This window comes from Thermobia domestica, chromosome 3 (assembly GCF_964235325.1).
Source record: "Thermobia domestica chromosome 3, izTheDome1.hap1.1, whole genome shotgun sequence".
NCBI classification, from domain to species: domain Eukaryota; kingdom Metazoa; phylum Arthropoda; class Insecta; order Zygentoma; family Lepismatidae; genus Thermobia; species Thermobia domestica.
Window position 1 is genome coordinate 124,624,992 of NC_137456.1, and position 27,311 is coordinate 124,652,302.

A 27,311-nucleotide genomic window follows, 5' to 3' on the forward strand; every position below is an offset into this window, starting at 1 on the left:
TTTTCGTTAGTCCATCCAAATTATTTTGAATAACCCAAAATGTACAGAAATTCTGAGCTAGTTACAAATTAGATTTCCCGTTAGTACAATAGCAAATAAGTCACTAAAATTTATTCATTCTTCACTTTTTCTGCTTGGAACAAAAAAATGAATAGGTCACAGAAACCTCTTGCTGGCTACGTTTACGAGTTATTAAGGCTTAAATATTTAACCTTTGACCTCGAAAGTCAGTACGTTTTTAACATGTACTAGTTGATGACCTATTACTAGATTTGGAAACAGCACCTCAATATGTGCCTCGGTTTTTGAGTGATTAGGTTTTAAGTATGTTGACCTTTGTCCTCGATGGTCATTATTTTGGAACTTGTAGTACCTGATGACCGATTACTAAATGTGGCAACAGCACCTCGATATTTGGCTCCGTTTTCGACTTATTAGGTTTTAAGTATTTTGACCTTTAACATTGATGGTCATTATTTTGGAACTTGTAGTACCTGATGACCGATTACTAAATGTGGCAACAGCACCTCGATATGTGGGTTCGTTTTCGACTTATTAGGTTTTAAGTATTTTGACCTTTAACATCGATGGTCATTATTTTGGAACTTGTAGTAGTTGGTGGCCGATTACTAAATGTGGCAACACCATCTCAATATGTGGGTCCGTTTTCGTGTTATTAGGTTTTAAGTATGTTGACCTTTGACCTCGATGGTCATTATTTTGGAACTTGTAGTAGTTGGTGGCCGATTACTAAATGTGGAAACAGCACCTCAATATGTGGCTCAGTTTTCGTGTTATTAGGTTTTCAGTATGTTGACCTTTGACCTCGATGATCAGTATTTTGGAACTTGTAGTAGTTGGTGGCCGATTACTAAATGTGGCAACAGCACCTCGATATTTGGCTCCGTTTTCGACTTATTAGGTTTTAAGTATGTTGACCTTTGACCTCGATGATCATTATTTTGGAACTAGTAGTAGTTGATGACCAGTTACTAGATTTGGAAACATTATCTCAATATGTGTCTCAGTTGTCGAGTTATTAGGTTTTAAGTATGTTGACCTTTGACCTCGATGGTCATTATTTTGGAACTTGTAGTACCTGATGACCGATTACTACATGTGGCAACAGCACCTCGATATTTGGCTCCGTTTTCGACTTATTAGGTTTTAAGTATTTTGACCTTTAACATCGATGGTCATTATTTTGGAACTTGTAGTACCTGATGACCGATTACTAAATGTGGCAACAGCACCTCGATATGTGGGTCCGTTTTCGACTTATTAGGTTTTAAGTATTTTGACGTTTAACATCGATGGTCATTATTTTGGAACTTGTAGTAGTTGGTGGCCGATTACTAAATGTGGCAACACCATCTCAATATGTGGGTCCGTTTTCGTGTTATTAGGTTTTAAGTATGTTGACCTTTGACCTCGATGGTCATTATTTTGGAACTTGTAGTAGTTGGTGGCCGATAACTAAATGTGGAAACAGCACCTCAATATGTGGCTCAGATTTCGTGTTATTAGGTTTTCAGTATGTTGACCTTTGACCTCGATGATCAGTATTTTGGAACTTGTAGTAGTTGCTGGCCGATTACTAAATGTAGCAACAGCACCTCGATATTTGGCTCCGTTTTCGACTTATTAGGTTTTAAGTATGTTGACCTTTGACCTCGATGATCATTATTTTGGAACTAGTAGTAGTTGATGACCAGTTACTAGATTTGGAAACATTATCTCAATATGTGTCTCAGTTGTCGAGTTATTAGGTTTTAAGTATGTTGACCTTTGACCTCGATAGTCATTATTTTGGAACTTGTAGTACCTGATGACCAATTACTAAATGTGGAAACACCATCTCAATATGTGGCACCGTTTTCGAGTGATTAGGTTTTAAGTATGTTGACCTATGACCTCGATGGTCATTATTTTGGAACTTGTAGTACCTGATGTCCTATTACTAGATTTGGAAACACCATCTCAATATGTATATTCGTTTTCGAGTGATTAGGTTTTAAGTATGTTGACCTTTGACCTCGATAGTCATTATTTTGGAACTTGTAGTACCTGATGACCTATTACTAGATTTGGAAACACCATCTCAATATGTGGATCCGTTTTCGAGTGATTAGGTTTTAAGTATGTTGACCTTGGACCTCGATAGTCATTATTATTGAACTTGTAGTACCTGATGACCAATTAGTAAATGTGGAAACACGACCTCAATATGTGGCTCCGTTTTTGACTTATTAGGTTTTAAGTATCTTGACCTTTGACCTCAATGGTCAATGTTTTGGATCTTGTAGTACCTGATAACCTATTACTAGATTTGGAAACACCATCTCAATATATGGATCCGTTTTCGAGTGATTAGGTTTTAAGTAGGTTGACCTTTGACCTCGATGGTCATTATTATGGAACTTGTAGTACCTGATGACCAATTACCAAAATTTGGAAACACCATCTCAATATGTGGATCCGTTTTCGAGTGATTAGGTTTTAAGTATGTTGACCTTTGACCTCGATGGTCATTATTTTGGAACTTGTGGTTGCTGGTGACCCGTTACTAAATGTGGAAACACGACCTCAATATGTGGATCCGTTTTTGAGTTATTAGGTTTTAAGTGTCATACAAACGACGTATCCTTCATAAACTATAAGACCCAGGTAAAAGTAGGTGTGGTATTGGTAATCAGCATGTCCGAAAACCTTCATATGCTGAGTTTCATCCAAATTGGATAAAATTGTCATAGAAAGGGCGTATGCCACATAAACTATAAGACCCTGGTAGAAATAAGTGTGGTATTCTTTACCAGCATGGTCGAATCGGAAATGTAAATGTTTCTGCGCATGCGTGTTATTTGTACTAAATCGGATTTGGCATACGCAACCAAGTGTGGTTGTATACTATGTTATTTAGGGGATGAAAAATAGGTCATAGTCTTTTATGACCTGCTTGTTGCACGTAATCTGCTCTATTGAACAGGGACCAGCACTGGAATTGGGACAGTCTGTAGTCTAGTGTAATTTTTCTGCGCATGCGTGCAATGTGTAATTAATTGGAAATTTAATTTTACTGCACATAAGCAATCAAGTGTGTGTGTGTGTGTGTGTTGTTATTTTTTTTATTATCTGCTCTATTATGTTGCTATAAAGTGCTCGTAAGAGAAAACGGGAGTGTTATGTCTTATTTTATGTTTCTGCGCATACCCGTAGTCTGCTCCTAAACTGGAACAATCTGCGGTCTGCTGTGTGTGTGTGTTTGTGTGTGTGTGTGTTCTGGTACCATTGATAAATAGAACGGCAGTTCTGCTCCGGCGGAATCGGAACAGTTTTGCGCATATGCGCAGTAGGTCAAAAATTGGTCTCAAAATGGAGGGCGAATACTCCCCCATTATTCTCTGCTATGTTTAAAAAGAGTGCTCATAAAAGGGAACGAGTGCACCCCTGCTATGTTGTATGTGCTATGTTATGGGCTCGTAGTCTCTGTGTAATTTCTGCTATGTTCAAAGTGTTCATAAAAGGGAATGAGTACACCCCTGCTATGTTATATAGTCTTGTGTGTTATCGATCTGCTATGTGTTCGTAAAGTGCTCATAAAAGGGAACGAATCTTATGTAATATCTGCTCCGGAGGAACCGGAAGAGGTCGGTAATGGAACTTGAGTCGGAACAGGAAGTCGGAACAGGAATCGGAACCGGAACAGGAATCGAAACCGGAACAGGAATCGAAACCGGAACTGGAACAGGAACCGGAGCAGTTTGTTTGCGCATGCGCAGTAGGAAAAAAAATACGCCCAAGTGACCCCTATCTACTCATATAATATTGATATAAAAAATATGGAAACAAGTAAAGACAAAGAACTGAAATCGTGAATTTGTTTTCAAAATACAGAAATCTCGAAGGAATAGCTGTTTAGCCGACTTTAATTGTAAAGGAATTTTGAATAAATTTGCATTCCCTGAATTTTTATACATAAAAAATAGAAATCCTTCTTTTAGCGTATGAATGAGAAGCTTTAGGAAATTAGGTCAAGATAATTAAAATGATACTGTCCTTTACAAAATTTAAGGGGAAAACCATGATCGAAAAAGCATCAGTGAAACTATAAAAGTCAATGGTAGCATTTTTCATTTCTTACGAGCACCATATGCACCTTATTGCGAAAAATTTATTCGTATTATAAAACCGATGTCGTTCAATAAATGTCAAATTGAACAGATCTTGAGAGATGAAATGACGAAAATTGTCATTGCCTCTGTCGCATAATATATTCTAGCTTTGGGACCCATGTCATTATATGACTTTCACGATAAGTGACAAGTAGAATACAAATCCCAAGTTAAAAACGTAAGGAAGAAAACCGGCTGTTCGCGCTTCAAATTATGAAAATGTACCAAAATTGTTGAAATTATGATTGTGTATTTCTTTACGAGAAAGAAGAATAAAAATAAAAATTGGAGCAATTTTAATCATGCACTGTAAAAAATCGTTATTATTTCAACGACATGTGTTAAAACATAACACAAACAGTTGGTTAGAACAACTCACTCTCCATTTGGATTGTGTGTCAAATACTGGTAGTTGAAATGACACACAGCCTGTGTGTTAAATTAACACAAGTGTTGAATCTTCGGTGTAGTTTTCTGTGAGATTGCCAAATATGTTGGGTATCTAATTATAAAGGCTTGTGAATTGAAGCTACAGACAAACTTAGTAGAAAAAATACTTAAACAAATCCAGGAATACGCAAAATTTCAACATGCAAACCGCACGTTGTGTTTTCATTTGTTTTACATAATGTTTCTGAAGAAATATGTCAACAGCGAGAAACAACACCGTATTACTGTGTCACTTCTACAATGCACTAGAGCTCACTAGTCTACACCAGGGACTGTGCTTCAAAAATGGCGGAAAACAAGTAAAATCACGATTAAGAAGCAAACATATTACATGGATATAGGTAAAAGTTTCTTATCATTCTTGAATAAGATATTGGCGAAGGTTGTGTTTCGCACAATAAATGTTGGGTAGGACGACAAAAAGTTTTATGAAGATTTTCTAAATGAAGTGTTCTGTAGTTTACTATTCTTATTTTAAAATTAGAATCTTCGGCAAGCGTATGCATGCGCACCACAAGGTTTTCCAACGCAGAAAAATGGTTATGTCAACACCACACACAGAGTTATTTCAACACCGAAATAGGTGTCGTAGTAACACAGAAGTGGAGTCGAACTAACACCAAAATGTTGTGAATCTGGTGGTCTGACCTTGAATTTTAACACAAGGAGGATTGAATTAACACCCAAACGGTGTTACATGGCTTTGACTTTGAATTATGACAGATTGTGTGTTGAAATAATAAGAAAATGATGTTGAATAACACAATGACTGTGTTATATTGATACTTGACATGGTGTAATATTAACACAAAATAATTAACACACTACATACTGCAATACTTTCTTCGTGTTGGTGCAACACCGCCACAAGTAACACTCAACACTTTTCTCCACATTACTGACCCTGGCATGGTGTTGAATCAACACCGAAAATACTAACACAAATCCGAATTTAACACCTCTCAACACCGGTTGTGTGTTAAGAAATTAACACATCCCTTGTGTTAAACGCGAACACAGCGGGGTCTGTGTTCAACTCACACCGCATGGTGGTAGTCACCAGTGTTTCTTCAAGACATGTTTTTCTGGGTGGGCACTGCCCCCCAGAGGTTTTGAGAGTTCGCCCCCGGAGAAGACTAAAATAGTACGTCTATAATATAATAATAAAAAGAAAAATACCAGCAGTACTCCCCCGGAATACTAAGTGCGGTCCCCCCCGGAACATTATTTCTGAAAGAAACAGTCACGCTGGAACCACTGCCCTGTATTAAAATTGAGTTGAATTAACACAACTATTTTTTGCTGTGTGTATGAATAAGTCCACCATCTTCTTCAAGTTACTAAACTAACTTCAAGTATTTCAACCATTTTTGCCACATATCTCGAAAACTTTTAGAGGTATTACAGGCAAGAATACGTTGATAATGAGCTTTTTAATTATGTCACAATACTTTCGAACTTTACCTTATGAGAAATAGCATATTCCAAAGATAATTCAGTAACACCCTAACCTGAGTTTTACCAAATGCTTAGCGAAAGTGATATGGTATGTGTCGTCCAGGGTTTAATTCCCGGTGTGGCACTCAAACATTGCTGTGTTGATCAAACATCGAGAGAGAAGTTGGGAAACTAAAAGATAGCGGAGACTTCAATCTAGACAGCCGGCAACGTTGGGTGTAGTTGTGCTGACCAGTCACGTAAGCCCGCTGCAGACTCAGATCACAAGGGACTCTTGCGCCAGGAGTTTATATATATATATATATATATATATATATATATTGGTGTTATTATTTTACCCAGGGCCGGCGCTAGCAGTTTTGCCGCCCTGGGCTGTACTTTCAAATGCCGCCTCTTTAATCCGCAAACTTTATTTTGACAGAGGACGTTCAGGTATTAAGAAAAAGTAAGATACCATATGAAAAAACATGTATGAAAAGGAAAAGTGAACAAAAAATTGAACTACCTCTCTCGAATGCTTACGTAATATTTAAACGACTCCATACATGACACAATATTCAGTATGATCGATTTCGCTGTATATCTGTGATATACAGCAGCGCATACAGAAAATTAAAATATATACATATGCTTTAGTCCAAGCTTAGTTTATATCCAAAGGTGTTTCCAATAATGTGGAGCATGAAGACAATATAGCGAATGCGATATTACGGCAAAAGTAAGTGATTAGCCTAAGCCTTATAGCGTACTAAAACACAATAGAAACACACAAATTTTACATACTTAAATTGAAAAAAACTTTTCTTGCTTTGATATGAGCAAATTCCTTTATCACATTTGCGTAGTCCAATGTTTCAGCTAATTCGTGTTCCATTGATATCATCACTAGACCACCTAAGCGTGTTTCAGATATGGAAGAACGTAGACAGTTTTTAATAAGCTTAGAGTAAGTTTCGAAACACTTCTTTCTCTACTTGCCACTGTTACTGGTAAGGTATACAAAATCATAAGTGCAACACTGACATTGGAAGCAAAGTCATATTCCTTAATTAATTTTAGTCCCTTTTGTTGAACTTTTAGGCTTAATTATAGCCGTTAATAGTTTCAGTTCGTCTTTCAAATCACTGGGGTTAATATCTTTCGATTCCTCGTGTATTAAAATGCAGGCACTTTTCAGACAAAAGTTCAGGTGGCATATCTTTAAGATTACTTATATCGTAAATAAAATCGGAATACTCGCTGTGATGTTCCAAACCTTTCTCTTAAAGCTAACACAATCCCGTCTAGAAGTTTGTAATAAAAATCGATCTTGTATCTTATTTGTGGATCTTCAATAGCTTCATCCTCTGCCTCGTACTGAAGCTGTGTCTTCTTTCGATTCGAGCTTGCACTGTATTACCTATCCGTGGAATATATATATATATCTAATGCTGATGACAACTCCATTCCATCAACTAAGTAAGGTTGAAACTTTGCATAATTTCTGCTCCTCTCAAAGTATTTAGATATATTTTGAAGAAACCCGACTGCATCCAAAACATGAGAATCAATGCTTTGAAGACTTTTGCTTACTATGTTTACGTGGAGTGAAAAGTCATACCAGTTAACGAGTGAGCAAAGAAAGTAAAGCCACGCAGCTGGTTTGCTATACATAGAGAATCGCAGGCGACCATTCTATCTGTTCTATTGTCGTTACTTATTTGAAGTAAGGCATCATAAACCTCTCCTATTTGATATCTAAGTGGAGTTAGAGCATCAATTCGGGTCTCCCACCGTGTGGTGCTAAATAGTTTTAAAGTGAGGCTGCTAATATGTTCCTTTAGTATGGCCGAACGTTAAACTGACGCAGAAAAGAAGTCATAAACATTTTTGCTATCCAAAAAATGAAACGGTGGACTTAGATGTTCTGGTTGCATCGTTAACGACAAAGTTTAGTAAAGGAACATAAAAGGCTTGGGAATTTATTTCTAATATTATCTTCTGAATACCTGAATATTTACTTTTCATATTGGAACTATTGTCATATCTTTGGCTTTTCTTGTCTTCGATAGGAAGTTCATTTCCTTTAGCTGTTTAATTATTACTTCTGTCAGTCCTAGACCAGTGGTGTCTGTTACTGGTACGAAACCAAGAATGTATTCGTAAATTTTTACAAGGCATTCATCATTACTGTATTGTAGCGTCGAGAACCCGTAAGGGGTCGATTTCAAGCGAAACCACCGGTAGGACTTTTCGGATAACATTCTGATCTTAATAAGGCTACTCCTATCCTTGCGTAAAAGGCAAAAGCTCGTCAAATAGTCGCTTCCTCAATCTCACAAAATATTAAGAGGTTCCTGAGACAGTGCTAAGGCAATAAACACAATCAATACGAATAAATAATTGTTTTCTGGATCACACCGATGGCAGTGGTCTGAACACGGAACGGTGTGATTTATGATAGTAAGGTCTGAGGCTACGACCTTGGCGAGAGAGCGGTTGTTCAATCTAAGAGTGGCGCAATGAATCGTTAATGCGACAGAGGTTATATCACAAGATTACAAAGGATACTTAGCCTTTAATTTTCCGCCGTGTTGTCAAATTATACCCATGTAGTTAAATACCTAATAACCTACAATTAAGATGGGGCGACACTAGTGGCGATAAAAAACACATCCAGGTTTTGTACATCAAAAGAAGGGAGTTCAAACACATCCCGCTACCAATGATTTCATCAAGAGGGACGGACGAAATAATAAAGTAAGAGTGCGCCTCGTTAAAATTGAGAGGGTTCAAGCAAATGGGCACTTACAGTTGAGAATAGTTGAACGACCAAACAATTAGAACCAATGATCATTGAACTCAAGAGCTTAAAGACTATTCATTTACGTATTAAGTATTAAGCCAATTGAGGAAGCGATTCCCCTTGGTCAAATGAATTATTACATTACAAATAACATATTGAGAAATCGCAAGGATCAGAGAATAACGAACACATGATTTACACTAAGAGGCACTTTCCTACCACAGCCTCTTACACTATTCACTGGCGACACACAGCACTACTGCAAATCGAATTACACAAGTTAGTCACAGGTGACGTAATTAGCTCACTCACTACAGTAATCTCTTGAAGTTGGAAAACTAGGAGCGATAGTTGATAGCCCGAGCGGATTGGCTGAAAGATGTTAGTTCTTACCTGTAGGTGGATGCAGAGGAGAGGTCAGCAACAGGTGTCTCAGCCGAGACAGGATCTTGACGTACCTGGCCAAATGGCAGTCCCTTGACGGGGGACGAGAGTCCCCAGGAGCCAACAGGACTACGATCTAGACTACTTGTAGATTCACTCTTACGACGATCCACCGTAAGGTGACTTACCACTTAAATCGCAGTGTGTGGTCCGAGTGGAAGCGTCTCTCTAGATTTAAGGAGAGGTTGGGGTTTTCTATCGGTCTGTTATAGTAATAATAATATGAAAGTATTGCGAGTGTGTTGCGGTTGATTTATTATCAGAGAGTTCAGTTTCTTTACAGACCATAATATAAAACATTAGAAGGATCACTATTAAATCACTAATTAAGATTAAAGTTTAAAGGATGACAGATTTCGACAGATCCATGATTGTTCGGAAGGTGTGCATTTCCGAAATATAGTCGAAATCCACAATAGTTCCATGAAAGTAGGTGCGAACGAATATTTTAGTATATAGAAGAATTCAGATAGTGAGTAAGTGTATGACAGCCCTCTGGGCGAGCTATTAAAAAGTACTCACTTCAGTCCAACCACAATTAGAATTCGATGTATGACGGAGAGCGTGGTAACGGTCATCACGCCTGATTGACACAGCACTTTTGAGTCGTTAGTTCTTCACTGTACACTACACTAAGTCCAGAAGAGTTTAACGCATCGCTAAAGTATCTCAAGGTCACTCTGCAAGAAGTGCAGAGGACTGCCTCCCTACGAGGGGAGCTAGAGCACGGACTACGTGCTCATCGCGTCGTTCGGAGGTAATCAACCTCTAGAGAGCTCATTCCCGAGGTTCTATATATCTCGAGCTTGGGTGTGTCAATCTGAATAACTCAGTGTGCTATAATACTGTATCAATTTCAATAAACTGCGTACATACACTTCTATTTCATGGTTGGTTGTGTTATTGTGTTTTCAATCCGAATAATCTAATGTACCAGACTAGTTTTCAGGAAGAGAAAGGTATGCATATATATATATATATATATATATATATATATATATATATATATATATTAAACATACTATCAAGAGCGCCGATCCTGGGGGAACCGAGGGGGCCCGGGCCCTTCAAAGCTCATGTGGCCCCTATTGTATTTATGAGTATACAATATTTGGTATAATTTGAGTACAATTTGTCTTAAAATCTTCATATATATACCTTCTGCATCTGAATGCTCCCCCCCCCAATTTACAGAGAAATCGGCGCTCTTGCATACTATAGTAATTTTTTCTAGTACTGTATATTTTTATAATTACTCTATATACATTATTTATAAGTAACTGTCGTGCCACTGCTTATTAAAATTTTACAATCAAGTAATACTAGAAATCCTATTCTAAAAATACACAAATCACACTTATTTTCTGTAAGTTGGCCACTTTTCGATGGAACCGACGGTGGCCAATATAGACAGGTTTCACTGTATTTTGATACTATTCTTTTCTTTCCCAATTTTGCCGCCCACTAGACGTGCCGCCCTGGGCGGTGGCACGGCTCGATCCCCCTCGTGCCGGCCCTGGTATTGTATCTCCCCCTTTGAAAGTAACACATATCATTAAGCAGACATTTTAATCGCACCAATCTAATATTTATGTTTACATATTTGCATTTGTCCTTATTTTCTTATATGCCTTTCGCTGTGGAATTGCTGTTTGAAGTGATGCATAATTTGAATATTATAGAACATTTGACTATCTTGAAAGTTTCTCTTAATTGCATGAATATTAAACGAACAGAGATGTAATACTAATTGAAGATTTTTCTTCAAAACTTTCCTTTTACATAAATCAATTATAATGAATTTATATGTGACATATATAAGTAAGAAAGCTACCGGTCAGAAGCTAAATCCGGATATAGCACGACATTCTCATGTCCTTCGCGTGGCCCCGCGTAGCGTAGTCGCTAACGCTCTTGCCTTCGGTGCCAGTGGTCCCAGGTTCGATTCTCGACACGGTTGAAAAAGTGTAAAACGCTTTTTCAGGCCAGCCATCCTGAATGAGGTTTTCCTGGGTTTTCCTCACAACAGGCAAAGGCCGGCGTGGTACATAACTTACAGGTTCCAGGTCGCTTCCTTCCCCTTTCCTGGATAGTGTGCTTGCTGAGGGATGTCATCCCTCATATACCTGACAGGCTAAATAGCCTTAGATGCTGAGAGCCCAGAAATGTAAAATCCTAATCCTAATCATGTCCTTCGCAATGGTGCGAAAACGAAACTATAGATATAGAGAAAATCACATGGCAAGTATGGATGATAAACTCTTTTCCAAATGTTTATTTGAACCAGCGATATCATAATCTCAGTTTTTCAGATCTTGCAATGGACAATGCTAAAACCACACAATAGCTGTGTGTAACCATTCGAAATTAATTATTCTGCAATTAAACACATTATTATTATTATTATTATTATTATTATTATTATTATTATTATTATTATTATTATTATTATTATTATTATTATTATTATTAATAATAATAATAATAATTTCAAATTTTATTTATTTTTTGGGTCATAATTAATAAATACATTTTTATTCAGCAATTAAGCAATAAACGAGTTTCCAAAAACTCTCTACCATTCCTGAAATTTTTCATACAATATGCACAAGGTTCATTTTAGTTTTACATGTCAAATCGCGTTTTCAAAGGAGTTTCAAAATTTTGCTTTCACATTTTTTCCCTGAAAATTTGTCGTCAATTGTTTCAGTAAAAACTATACTAAATCATTATTAGACCCTAGTTGTTATTTTTTGGAATAAGTTATCTAAAAGTATCAAACCTATGAAGGTCGAAATTGAGAATATATTTATTGTGTTTTGAAAATAACATTATGAACACATATATGGACAATTTCTTTTAACGATCTGTCATTTTTTGAGCAACAGCAATTTCGTCATCATAAAAGTTCTTTGGTTTCTGGTCAAAAAATTCTGATCCGTGGTTTTCACATGCCTCCTTTGAAAATAACCCAACACCATTGAGGAAGTTCTGCAGAGACCACAGCAAATGAAATATATTGTGAATGAATTTAAACCTTCCAGCTAAGTTTTGCAATTTCTGACATGTCGTTCAAGATGTATGCGGCCTTGTGCTGTTAGTGTGCTATACGACACCCTTTCTGTTGATTAGTTCCGACCGTTCATTTTGAATTGCTAAGTGTACTTGCTCTAGTTGTTGATAGTACAGGTTCGAGTGTATCCTTCTGCCTAGCAGCAGCAGCCTTTAGTGCACAATTACCTTCCAATCCCACAAACTGCAGAACATAATTTTTATAGACATTGTGAAGCTTCTCTTCACTTCGATCACAGGCGTACTGCACTGGGCCGCCCAGATACCTGGAAATTTCAGGGTGGACTCTGCCCTCAGCAAAATCACTTAAGATATTGCTCGATTAATTATAACTAATTCAATATTCCGTTCTCGTTCACAGTAACCAGTGTGTAACTAACGGGCCCAAAGTTCTAGCGCAGGGGGACACTAGGGAAGTGGGGCCCTGCCGAACCCGTATTCCTGTTTGTTGAACAATCAATAAGACGATAAAAGAAGGCTCAAAACTACATTTAAGTTAGCTCGAAAATGCAATATTCATCCATAATTTATGTATTCAATAATGTAATGTGCAATCAATAACATATAAAGAGCATGGAAAAATGAAAAGAAATCATTAAGTTTTACGTCCTACGCTTAAGCCGGTTAGGCTAAAAGACACGGTGATGATGAGAGATGAGTGAAATGGTGGAATGAAGAAAGTGGGAGGAAACGGGAGAACCCCGAGAAAACCCACGAGCATGGTGTTTGTCCACCATAAAGTCCACACAGCGCGAGCTAGGATCGAACGAGGGACTGCAAGCACCGGAGGTCAACGCTCTACTGCTGAGCCACTGCGCCCCCTATAAAGAGCATGAAGTTGATTCCCCTAAGGTAAAAAAAAACATATTAGACATGGAGTTGTTGGATCCGAGTCGTGGCAATAAATAATGGACCCCTAAGCACAGTGGTGATGTTACAGAACGGGCTCGAAGCTCCAGCATCTCTAGCTTGTGTTCCTTCTATTCACCAATGAAATATGTAGTTCTTACGCTCGTGTACGGGATACCTATATTCCGGTGCGATACACTATGCTCGTTTATATACAGAGCGTGGTTCTCGTACATCTTTCGCGCGCTTACGTGAACTCAAGACATGAACTGAACTTTTCGCCCGCTTTTGGAAACTGGTTGAGCGCGGATGGCGTAGTCTACTAATGACCTTAAGGTGCGTGTTAAAACATGAAGACACGTACAAAAGAAAACAAACGCCGTGTCGGGTAGACATCACAGAGTGCCTACAGAGTAATAGAAAAGAAGTTTGGCGCCGCGGTAGGTGAACACAAGACATTGTCGATGAATAGAAAAGAAGATTAAGGTCGCGGTAGATAAACATCACAGAATGCCAACATAGTAATAAAAACAAGTTTGGTGCCGCAGTAGCTGAACACGAGGCATTGTCGGCGGAGAATATAAATGAAGATTAAGGTTGCGGTAGATAAACATCACAGAATGCCGACAGAATAACAAAAGCAAGTTTAATGGCATGGTAGATGAAAATAAGACAATATCAGCGGAGAATATAAAAGAAGTTTGGTACCACGAATGGTGGAACATAATTCAACACTGAACGGAAATACAAAAGAACTGTTGATCCTGTTGAAACATGAAGCGCTACTGAATGCGCATACAAAAGAAGATTGGTAGTATGAAGTATGTTGACCCTTTTATTTTACGTAGATAATATGATATTGCTTGGTACATGTTGTGTTTACACGAATAACAACAACAATAATAGAAGATGTAAATGACTACGTGAATAACAGAGATTTTCTTTTAAAATTATGTAAACTATTTATTTGCATATATACCATGTAAATCTTTTCTTTGTACGTAGATGACAAGTGATTGATTAGTACAAGATATGAATAACACTATTGAAGGAATATCGTTATAAGATGTAAATGATCGTGGCACAATGTAAATAACATTGATGATGATGTTTCAAAGGAATGTTTTGATGAAATGAATGATATGTGAGAACATAAATGAAATGTAAGTACATGTTTTATCCGCCCCTTATACCTATGAAAATTGTATAGAGAACTGAGAAAGTACATGTGAAAATATTTTAATTGATGTAGGGGGAGTGTTTGAAAAATTGTTTTAAAGTACCACGTGATGTGACGTCGTAAGTAAAGTTTTCATAAAATATATGGGTTATGAAGAGAAGACTGGCATTGTGTCATCATGGAGTCGTTTGGCAGTTTAGTACAGCGAGAAATCGAGCTTTGCAACGAAGTAGACTGGAATACTTCTTTTGAGTTTGTTGAATCTCCCAGGAAAAAGTTTAAATCCAATAAGAGTCTCCGGACTTATTTATTGAAATTTGCTATTTTCTCCGGCTTCTACAGATGTTATTATAGAGGAAGAAATTATTGATTTGAGAGAGGACCCAATACTAGTTCCAACTTAACCTGTTGGATCAAGAACATCTTCACCAGTACCAGCAGCAGGAACATCAGAACAAAAGTTTCAAGTTCCAACGATAAAGTGGACCCTTCTTGAAGAAGAAAGACCAACATCTCCTGATTTATTTAATGAAGAGCAGGAAGAAATTTGCAAATTATTCGGTGAGCTAGATGAATGTAAACCGGACACACTATCACCAAGTGTTTCACCGTTGGATTTTCCAACTTCACCCCAAAAGGTTCCATGTGATTTGCGAGTCCAAACGAAACAGTGCCAGTGTGGTAGTGACTTTGCGAGTGAAATTTGTGTTAAAGACAATATTCTAAAGTGGGAACCGAAGACAGTTTTACTTTGTGAGGCGTGTAGCCTATTCATTATTTCAATCAGTTTGGTCATATGTGTCTCTTTACAAATAAACTAACACTTAAAGCAGAAGCGTGGAAAATTATCGCCAGCAAAAATGTGAGAGACGTGGTGTATAGTTATTATGTGAAATCATATTTTAATAGCAAAACAAATGAACACTTGTTTGATGAAAAATATAACTTATTAAGAAATTTAAAATATATGGAAATATTAGTGAAGATTATATTAGAAAAGGACAGAAACGCTGAAATGTGATTTCTTTTTGTATATATGTATATAATATTATCTGTATATATTATTTTCTATAGTTGTGTGTGTGTGTTATTGTGTTTGTATATTTATTTATATATTATTTTTATAGTTATGTGACAGTTATATGTATTATTATATTTGTATGGTTATATATATCTGTATATTCAAATAAATATATACAAATATCATTTTTGATTTTTATTTAATAAAAAACTTTCCTTAATAAAAGGCATCATTGGTATTTTACGAGATGAAACTTATTTATATATTCTATCATTTCCTCTTGAAAACTCGTTTGAAAATTAATATTTGATTAGTGTTTTTATTTTTCTTGAACTATTTAAAAGTTTGATGGGTATTTTTTACTTCCTTGAAAATTTTACATTGAATTATTTACAAGTTCGCAAATGAAATTTGCTCTTACAAGTTTCATAAATGAAAATGAATTTAGCAAGTTACAAATGAATTATTTATCAGTACCCAATTTTTAGTATTTTCGGAATATAGTTCCTCAGAGTTTGTGTAACAAACGTACCATTGAATAAGAAGAGTTCATCTAACGAATGAACCATATAAATGGGAACGAGTTTGTGCAAAAATTATTTGATGGATCACACTCTACGATATTCTGTTGAGAAAAGTAAGGAGAGTTTCTGCAAGAAACGAATTATTTTCAAGTTCGCAAATGAAATTTGCTTTTAGAAGTTTACGCAGTAATTACTTAACAGTACTCCAAACTAACGAATAAAATTATCACAATTAAAAACTTAACATCGACTTTCAATTGTTGAAACGATTTTTCTAAGTTCACAGTGTGTTCTTAGCACTTTACGTAGTAATTATTTAACACTACACAACTATGTTGATGTAAGAGTATTACTATAAATAATCCGAAATAATAAAATAAGAAGCAAACTAACAAAATTGAATTTGAACTAATAATTTTTAAAAACTGTAATGTTATAGTGTGATTTTATATACTTATTTTACAAAATGCAAAAAGTTTTCACATGCATGCAATATAAATGCTGAAGGTTTTTTCATATAAAACGCAGAAAAGTGTTTTTACAAACGCGAATCATAAAACAGAAATTTTCTCACTTTCTGAAAATGCACAAACTGTTTTACATACGCGAATCATAACATTCAGAAAGATTTTCACATGCATGCAATATAAATGCTTAAAGTTTTTTTCATATAAAATTCAGAAACTGTTTATATATACATGCATCATAACGTGCAGAAAGTTTTTCACATACATGTAATATAAAATGCAGAGAAGTGTTTATAAAAACAAAATGCAGAAACGTAAACTAAAAATCTAAGTAGGAAGGGAAAAATGAAATTTTCAGAATTAAAAAATGCAACTTGCCAAATGAAAATGTAATTTTCAAAATTAAAAAATACAAGTTTTAAAAAATATGCAGAAACGTAATCTAAAAATGCGACTTCATAAATACTTTGCGATAAGGAAAAATTGGTTTCAATTTTACCTTTCCTTTTCTTATTATAAAAAGAATTTGTTCTTACTTGTTTAACATTATGCAAGTCTTTATTTATTTTTCGCTTTGCAACCGTTGAAACAGCTACCTTTTGACTGTACATCTTAACACCGTATCACTCTATTTGTGCTACTACAAGTACACGCATGAGGAGGATTTTTAGTGTAATTGTAGGGGATGCGCGAAACAAATGCGCAGAAAATAAGTGTGAATATATTAAAAGTTTTTTCCCATTGCAATACTTGTTTACGTATTGAATTACAGTCCATGTATTTTAAATAAAAAAATATTTGATACGTCAGAATAACTTCACTTTTATTTTGATTTTGATTGAATATAATAATTTAAGAATCACATTAATTATATACATGATCATATGAGAATGTACTGTGAGAAATACGAATTTTTATTCATACAAATGTTATTGGGTCACAATTCAGTATTAGGATGTTACAGTACTTTATCCATGAGTAATGTTTCATAACAATACATATACGCAAAGTAAAGAAATATATATGTAACAGTAGACATGTACGTGTTATATTGTGGGTGAAAGTAATATTAACATATGCAGACATTGTGATACCATCACTAACACTTACTGTATGCTAAAGCTTTATCACATTCCGAGAACAAAGGATATAGGCCTATTAATAAATAATAATTTGAGTTTTCACAGAAAACGAAAATGTGAAATCTGGGAATTCGAACTCGTAGGTTTGGATGATTTTAATGCGTGTAGTTTGTTCCGTGACTACATGAATTCTTTTCTTCAAATGAAACAGGAATCTTTAGGATTTTCTACCTCATGTCACACTGAAGGGACAAAGAAAAATACATAGCAGATTATTATGCCCATGAAGGCATAGTATAAATGGAAGATAACATCAGAACGAGTTCACGCATGAAACATTGCAAAAACATTCTACAATTCAGTGTATGGAAATAATGGACACAACGATCAGACTTACTGCAGACAAAATTTTGACTTACTTGCTTACTGTTAACGCAATGCAACATGCAAACAGTGTCACACATTGGTGAACATCTCATTATTACATACAAGGTCATCGAGATGGTAAATAATTCGTTACACTTTGAAATAAAATGGAAAAGACATTGATAATGCTAAAAGCGTTATAACGTATTGACAACAATAGGACTTAATGTAGTATTATGAGCGTAATATTATATTTGTGCAAAGTTCAAACTTACAATAGGAGAACTTACTTAGGAGAACTAACTAACTAGTTAAGTTCAGGTGGGGTGAAATATTATCGTTTTATTACAAAAATATAAGTTTGTTATTACAAGTGTTATGCATAGAATTGGTCAAACAAGTTGATGACCTTATTGATTTGCATCATCGATTGGCTATGATGCTACAGAGGTGGTGCATTATACCTGGAAACATCTGGTGGATACTTATCTTCCAAGGAGATACGTGTGACCAACAAAGAATATCAATATTTGTTGATCGAACTATAGATATTTTAAAGGTGGACAGAATTTAATTATTATTTTGGCAGAATGTAAATTAGTATTTGATATTACTGATCTTTATCGTGATATTGGTAAACTTGTAAAAAGAAAAAGTGCAATGCATTGATATTGCTAGGTAAAACCTATGAACTTAACAATATCAGGACACATCAAATACAATGTATGGTACCACAATTTGAAATAGTAAAGACAACATTTTGTAACTATAAGTACAGTGTGTTAAAGAAAAAAGAAATAAGTATTAAGTTTACAAGTGAAAATAAAATAAAAAATCCTGAATCCTATATCCAGGCACTATTTGATTTTTTTTAATAGATAACATGTTTAAAGACAATGATAAGAATACTGTTGTAGGAATAACAATTGAGGGCTTAACTTCATAGCTGAACAACCATCTATATGTTTCATGGAACCGTAAAAAATGAATTGAACACCGATATATTGTTCCATACCATCGAAAATGTCTTAAATACTAATGAACATTTTTTCTTTTGGGAAGAAGGTGGATTTTAAGATCCACGTAAGGGAAGCGGTCGAACCCGTGGATTGGCCAAGTATGAGGATTATACCACTCTTTTGAAAAAGTGTACCATTCCGATTGAAAGAAATATGTATTGTCTTCCCAAAGTTATCATCTTCCGTAAAGCTAGTGCTAATCATCGTCGTAACTATGTGTATGAACTAAAAAGAATCCGGAGCGATTTTGAAGACGACTAAGGATTTGTGTGATGATGTTACCATTGAACATCAAAATGGTTGTACTATTGCTAATGCGAAAAAATCCAAAACAAACTATCCCCTGAATACCAGATGGTCATCTATGAGAAGAACAAGATGAGTTGAGAGTATAATATATCCGTGAGGTAGAAAAACAAAATTTACATCTTGTATGAGGACAAGTATTACCAATTGATAACTAACAGGTAAACGTTTGGGAACCGGTGGTTTTTGTGATCATTGTTTGCAGGATCTTAAATTTATTATTAGTGAACATCTTACTTATTTAGTAAAATTGTTCATTCATTCTTACATTATGAAACTAATAAACATCTCGTCAAGACTTGTAAAGACTTATTTGCCATAATAATAATTGTACCAAAGGAGTATCTTTCAATATTTTAAATTTCTTTGTACGTAGCTTTAAATTTCTAATTCTCTTTCACGAGAATTGTTTTGAGAGCAATCATAAGAGAAATCGGGAATTAATTTAAATTCTCTTACTGATATTGATCATAATAAAACTCGCTGGCGGTGTACTCTTCAAATTCAAAATACAATGCTTCTTCTTGAGCCATTTTCTTCTGCAAAATATAAAATAAAAATGTTATTAGTACAACATATTTTCACCAAAATGGTGCAAATTATAATTATTGTTTTTAATGTAGACAATATATACTTAATTGAAATAGAAATAAAACTTCTGTTATTCTAGCCATGTGCGAGAATCAGTTTCTTTAGCGTAGAAATCCTATAAAAATATCTTTAGTTTGCAAGAGCTATGTAGGATTCTGGACAGTACTTCATAAATTTTCGGAATCTCAATAAATCTGTACAAGCAAACTATTCGTGTTGTGTGTGACCCAAAGCTAATTTCCAACAAAATGTTCATATAATTCGATTTACCCTTTACAAGCAATATTTCTTCTAAGAATCCACAAGAAATACCGCTGGTAAACAGAACGTTAAACTCAAATCAACTCTAGTGTTCCCTCATAGCGTAGTCGCTAACGCTTCGCCTTCGGTGCGACCGGTCCCGGGTACGATTCCCGGTAGGAGCTACGGTGCAAACGGTCCAGGGATCAATTCCTGGCAGGAGGTGCGGTGCGAATGGTCCTATCTTCGATTTCCGGTGGTGTACTCGCTCGAAAAATGTAATTTTTAGAATATCCTGAATGATGTTTTTTCTCATTCAGACCGGTCAAATGTGTTGTGTGGTACCTAACTTCCCTCTTTCCCCGAATAGTGTCCTCGCCGAGGACCGTCATCCCTCAGAACGTGACGGGTTAAAATGTTTAGAGCCCAGAAATACAAAATCAAGTCAATCGTTCACCGAAGTATAAAATGATAAATCTAATTAGCTCATAAAAACTCTCGCAATTGTAAAAATCCTATATTTCAATCTTAGTAAAAACAATTATGATTTTCCCAACAGCAAACAAAATGTTGATGCTATGAAACAGTTCATACAAAATTATTTATTTATTTAAAAAGTGGTAAAACGTTCACTTCATATGTTTGGGGTTTGTAGTTCAATCCTAGGTCATGCCAACTGAACAAATACTATGTCTATGGTTTTCCTATACTTTTATACTATTATTACCTATATGTCTTCCAAGCAAATTTTTAGGTACATGACACTAGCAATAGTAATTTAATACTATTTTCATAGAATTACCAGTGGCACCTAGCGACAGAGTTTTAAATTAGAGGTTAGTTGAGCAAAGAATGTTCGGCAGTGCAGACGTGTGTGACTTCCGTATATTTCTTTATATTTTAAGGTGAGTATAGTATATTTGTATTAGATTTGTTTTCAGTGTGTAACAAAGCCCTAGCACATATTCACTATTTCAACCTTAATGTCATACACTAGTTAATACTAACAGAAGCAAAACATGTCTTCCATGTGCTACGTTTTCTCTCACTCATAAGGTTCAGGCATTTTTCAATATTCCCATTCATAAGCGTGTATGCTCTGCTGATATTAATATTCTGTTAAAGTATTGGGACAGTACCAGTATGAGTAAACTTAACATTAAGTTAAACTTTTGGGTTGAATAAGTGACATAAAGCACAGTCTTTCAGTAATGCAATGAGTATTTAGTTAAGGGCGACCCTACCCACTTCATTTCCGGGGTATATCCCCTCTACCAGTATTGCTGTAAACGTTCACTTTGAAATCCTAATACCAAAAAGATGGAGTAAATGGTTTTCGGTGAAGCAAAAGTCTAGGAGTACTACCTACCAAATAGGGGTAAAACTCCCGCTCTCTCAGTGCGAAACAAGAAGTGTTCGCTTTGGGGGAATCAAGTATAAAACAAGTAGCGTTCAGTGATGGGAAGGTCTAGGGGAAAATACACTGTTAAACACTGGCATAGTCTCCTATTCTCACTGCGAAAGAGAACGTTCGCTTTCGGAAAGCAAGTATAAAACCAATAGCGTTCAGTAATGGAAAAGTCTAGGGGGATTTACTCTTTAACACAAGGGGTAAAGCCTGATCTCACAACAATGCATGAGTGCTCTTCTTAAGTTTTCTTTCATATTCTACAACCGCACCTAACAACGTTTCATTGACCTTATGCAGAGTTAAGGTCGTGTTAACACTATACTACCTGCTGACTAACGGATGGTTATCAAAATTAATCTAATTCGATGTGAGTGAGTAATTTAGAGCAGAGACCAATGTTTTACCTATGGTTTAACGTGCACACACATCATTTTGTATTTCATGTATTTTCATTTTTTCTTTACGCATGCGATCATCTACTTTTCTGTAGTTGCGATATTTATTTTCTCACCTGATGCATTGTGCTTAATCATACTCAAATAAGCTATTTAGCTGTACTCAAAGCAGAGTACCTTCCTTAGTATATATCTAGTCACTAACAAGTATATGACTAAACAGTAGTTAACGAATTCTCTCTGAATATCGCCCCACATGTTTAAAATACTCAAGTCCATATTTCTTACGTTTTCAGAGGCTTTCTCGCCAATGCTTATCCAAAGACAAACAACCCATAAAACAATATCTATCATCAATTTTTTTCTCACTAAATTACAATCAATATTTCATACGTCTTGAAAAACATTTGGGTATTGATTACATTTCGCAAAACTTGCGATGGCTCTGCTTTTCTAACGCAGATTTGAAGGAGAAGTCTACCGCACATATCTATGATCAAAAATAAACGAACGTGGTTCTTTCTTTCGAGTCTAACTGTGGGATAATGTCATACATCTACAGGTACTCCGTGCACATCTACGTATCAAATATCATTCGCAAACGCAACGCATTATTTGCAATAATCCAATCTATCTCGGGAAACTGAACCACTGCAACTGGAACCACATTATATTTACATTTAAACACTTTTTAGTAAATCACAAATTAGAAATTGCTCATTGAATAATTACGAAAAACAAAACAAACAAATAATTGTCGTCCAGAGTAACAATGTTACCAAACAAATTTATTAAAAGTCAAAAAAGTAAAATGTATGGGCACTACGCAATTCTGTTTAATCTCGCTGTCAGTTATAAAAATTCAAACAAATTCCACACTTCATTTCTGCCGTATACTATAAACTCATTCATTGGTGGCTCTTAACTCACATCACCATGCATTTCTAAAAAGACCGACTATCTATTCTACACATGCTTCTGCAGTAAACTATGAAGTCCATCATTGGGGATTCTTAAGGGACATCACCCAGCATTTTCTAAAAAGACTAGCTTGTTTTTGCAAGTAAAATGGATAACTAATCTAACCTACACTTGCTTCTGCAGTTAACTATAAACGGTACTAAATAAATCTTTCATCTGTGGCGGCTCTTAAGGGACGTCACCAACCATTTTCTAAAAAGACCGACTAATCTAATCTACACTTGCTTCTGCAGTAAGCTGAGAACTCCATCATTGATGGCTCTTAAGAGTCGGTGGGACTCAAGTGATCTTGACAAATCGAAGGTATCAGCTTCCTCAGTTTCTCCTTTCAGTACAAAGTGTTTCCTTACTTTGGCAACAGATGGGGCTGTTGCTGAAATGCCGTCAAAGCAAATGGCACCCCTCCTTTTCCTTCTTTTCCCCTGCATGTGGTCAAAGTTGGACAGCGCAGCAGGAGGGTGGTTACGGTTGCAAATGGGACAAAAGAGTGAAATTCCTTGTTTTGGCTAAAAGAGAAACAGAACTGAAGAAAAAATAAAGAGGGACCAACATGATATCAACCCTTAGTCCCGTGTCTAGAGAGCCACTCAAATATCTACAACGATCACAAACATACCATAGAGAACTAAAGCACTTGTCGCCTGCCTCTTTCTCAAAAGATTTCTACCTATGGTAAATAACAGAATAGTGCGGGAAGAGTCTGATATAAAATGAAGAACCATGCCAATATATATATATATATATATATATATATATATATATATATATATATATATATATATATATATAAACACGGGAGAGTCGATATTCTAATTTATTTAGAGCCTTCCTGGTTTTAAAAAAAACTTGGAATTGAAAGGCAGAAAACCCAGGCAAAGATCTGAAATGTATTGGCAATGTGACTCTTTTTTAGTGGAATCCATTTCCTTATTTTCTTTTCAAAATATGAACACCAGATTTACCCTCTCACCTTCACATACGAATGGTCCTGGATTCGATACCAGTGGCTGACCATCTTGAGTTTTTTTTATCCTATTACAACAGGAAAGGGCCGCAATGTTACATTCAGCTTTAGGGACCGGCTTAGAAGGACAGGAGGGAGCATATGCCCTGCTTGGTTGTTGGTTTTTATTTTAGGAAATAGACCACTTCATTAGCAATAGAATTAAAAGATGTGTCACCTTCTTCAGGAAGGTACACTCATGTCCAAAATTATTGTCGCATATCTATAAATATGTTGTTGTAGGAATATAATTTGATAACGAATTCATCCGGTATTTCTTATAATGTTAGTATGTGTACAATAGGCAGAGACATGTATGTGGCAAATTTCATGTCAAACGAGCAGTAAATAAGAACAATAAAACGAAAATAAAACTTTCGTGTCCATTTAGCAACATTTTGTTTTACTCATTCTAATTTTGGTATTTATAAATATTTTCCTATGAAATTTACCACATATACATTTCCCAATTGTACACATAGTATCAGTATTAAAAGTATCCAGCAAAATCATTATTACATTATACTCTTACAAGAAGACAGTTATAGATATGCGACAATCATTTTGGGCATGAGTGTACAATGACGTAACATGTGTTTGTTTCAAACATTGAATAAGTGTTCGTATAAATTGAACTTATTTCCTAAGGTCATAGAACTAAGAACTGTTGCAGAGCGACGTAAGTCCGGTGACAATACAACATTCCATTGTTATTTTCATACTTTGCAATATATCTATTTATCTTAAAAGCAAATTTTAAATGTTTTTATTTTCAACTTCTTTATCCTAAAATAAATACTAGCCTATAACCAGCCCTGGTTTCCCTGGTTGCATTTCACTTTAAGATTTGGAAAATATGTCCAACGAATAAAAGAATGATAAAACCCCTTTTAAAGACATTCTTTTGTTAATCAACTCGCACTAAAAAGTTTAAAATAATTTTGTTTATGCAAGACTAAATAAAAAGAATGGGGCGCGTCATTTTAAGAATTTATAAAGTAACTTTAAGCCTATATTAGAGTGCATCTCATTTTTTTTTAAGTCATGCATAAACAAAATTGTTTTTTACTTTTAAGCGCGACTTGATTAATAAAAGAATTCCTTTAAAGTGTTTATTATTATCTTTTTTATTATTGTTAATGTTTCCATCTTTAGCACAGGGTGTTTATTTTGGTAAGGTACCGTATGATGCGTCTCTATACTATTAAGGTATATTAAAATTTAGTTTCCTATGCGTTACTAGATACTGTACATTAAACAGCACTTTTTTTTAAAGAATTACTACCGAATATAGAGTGTTTCTCCGCTAATAAGAGGGAGACAGATTGAGGGTACCAAACACCCCTACCGTTGATTGAGAAATATTTAGGTGTCGACACTGATGAGCAACATCTACATTTGAATTTGAATGTTTTATGGGCTTTAGACAATTGATTCAGACCAGGATACATGAGGGACGGAATGTTGGAAGCAAGTAGTCCAGTCCCTAGTTTGAATGCCTGGAATGAGTAAGGATTCTTCCCCCCTTGGTAAAACCTGCCAGAATTGGAAGCAATATCAAAGAAACACTGCTTCGAAAAGAGAGAGAGCAAACATGCATAAATAGATAGTCAGAGTCGGATTTAGGTTTAGTGGGGCCCCAAGCTGTTTAAGGTAATGGGGCCCTTTATGTGTCCAGATGAACATAGATGAACATACAGAAATAAAGAAACTAGAGATAATTTAGGAAGCACACTAGCAGAAGGAGCCCCATTAATTACATGAATGTAGGCTACACAGTAGGAAGCACTGTTGCTACGTATATTTAAATTTTATTTTATTTTTTAATTTCCTTATATTGTAGAAATGCATATCCAGTTTTTCTTTAGATTTTGGAGCCCCCAAGAGATGGTTTAGCTCCTCCCTTGATCATATCCTGGATCCGCCACTATATATGTTGTGTATATATATATATATATATATATATATATATATATATATATATAATATTTCAAGGCCGGCCTTGAACCGATTGCTCCCAATCGGGCCCCGCGCTAGAGTCGTCTAGTCTACTGTCCAGTCTAATCTACTCTCCAGTACCTTTTTAACAGTATATTAGGCCCAAAGCAAACAAGTGTGTTGTCCTCTTTATGACTAAATTTTGCTCCTAATACATGACATTATGTTCGCGAGGCCCCCAGTCAAGTGAATCTGTTCTGCTACTCTCGGTTATCAAGTACACACAACAGCATATTACAATACAGGTATATCTATGGACTCCACAAGGGAAGGTATTGCATCTCCCTAACAAGTAAATGAATAGTTCATATTAAGTTTCCGGGCATAAGCTAATATTTTCTGAATTTAATGCTGCAGTAGTTTCTTTAGTTTTTTTATGTTTATAACTTCTGTTGTAAAAATAGATAGTATGTCTGGGGAGTATCTTGCACACCTTAACACTCCCCTAAATTTCCTTACACACATCCCTGGGCGTAAAAATATTGTTGTCTTTGAGTTTGTGTAAAAATGTATATCATTATTCTAAGTACACACCCTTTTTATTTTGAACACCTTAGTAAGTAAAAGTCCCTGGAGTTTTTACTGATTACGTCATGTGATACTACCGAGATTGTATCAAATAAATCAGCCTCAGTGCGATTTCTTTGCATATCCTTTCTCTTACAGTTATATTAAAAATTCAAAACCATAAGACAAACTTTTGCCCTCTCCTGCGAAAAATCCCGTGGATTTTTTTTCTTTTGAAAAATGAAGTCAGGAAAAGCGAATGTATACTAGTGCATACTGAATAGGTGGCTGCTTATGAAGGTTTGTGTTCTAACTAGAAGAACCCAATGGAAAATATGTCATTCATCTGCAATCAGTTCCGCAATCAGTTCCTTGAAGTTTGTAATCCTCTCATCACCATTTCATTTTGTCTACAGTCGATGACGATTTCGAGCTGATTATACCTTTCATAAGTAGCTACCTACGATGTTCTCACTAGCGTACATTAGGTTTCACTGACTTCAATTGTTTTCAAAAAGATACAGCTGTTAAGGAATCTTTGAATCAACTAATTTATATCAATGTGTATTTCAGTATTTCTTACAAATATAAACTTATGGAAACATAGACTGCACCACTGTATTTCTCGTAAAAGTCTAGCCCAATTTGATACGTGACCGCCTTCCTATTAAAAAGAAAATATAAGTTAAGTGAGATACAAGATGGCAGCCATGATAAGCATACCCTCAAGTAGATGTCTACTTCCCCCGGTGTCGGTTAATGTGGTTTTGGTTTTCATCCGTTTACCCGTTATACAAATAAAACGAAATTTTCAAATTTAAAATGCATTGTTATGGCTTGTTCTGGTCAGTCAGGTTTTTCGCCACTGCGGCCATCTTTATGGACAGAAACACTTTAAATTTTGCTTACGCTCGTTTCTTGATATTCTACACTTCTCTGCCAAGTTGGTCAAGAAACTAGATTTCGACATCGATAAGTTTACTTGTAAGA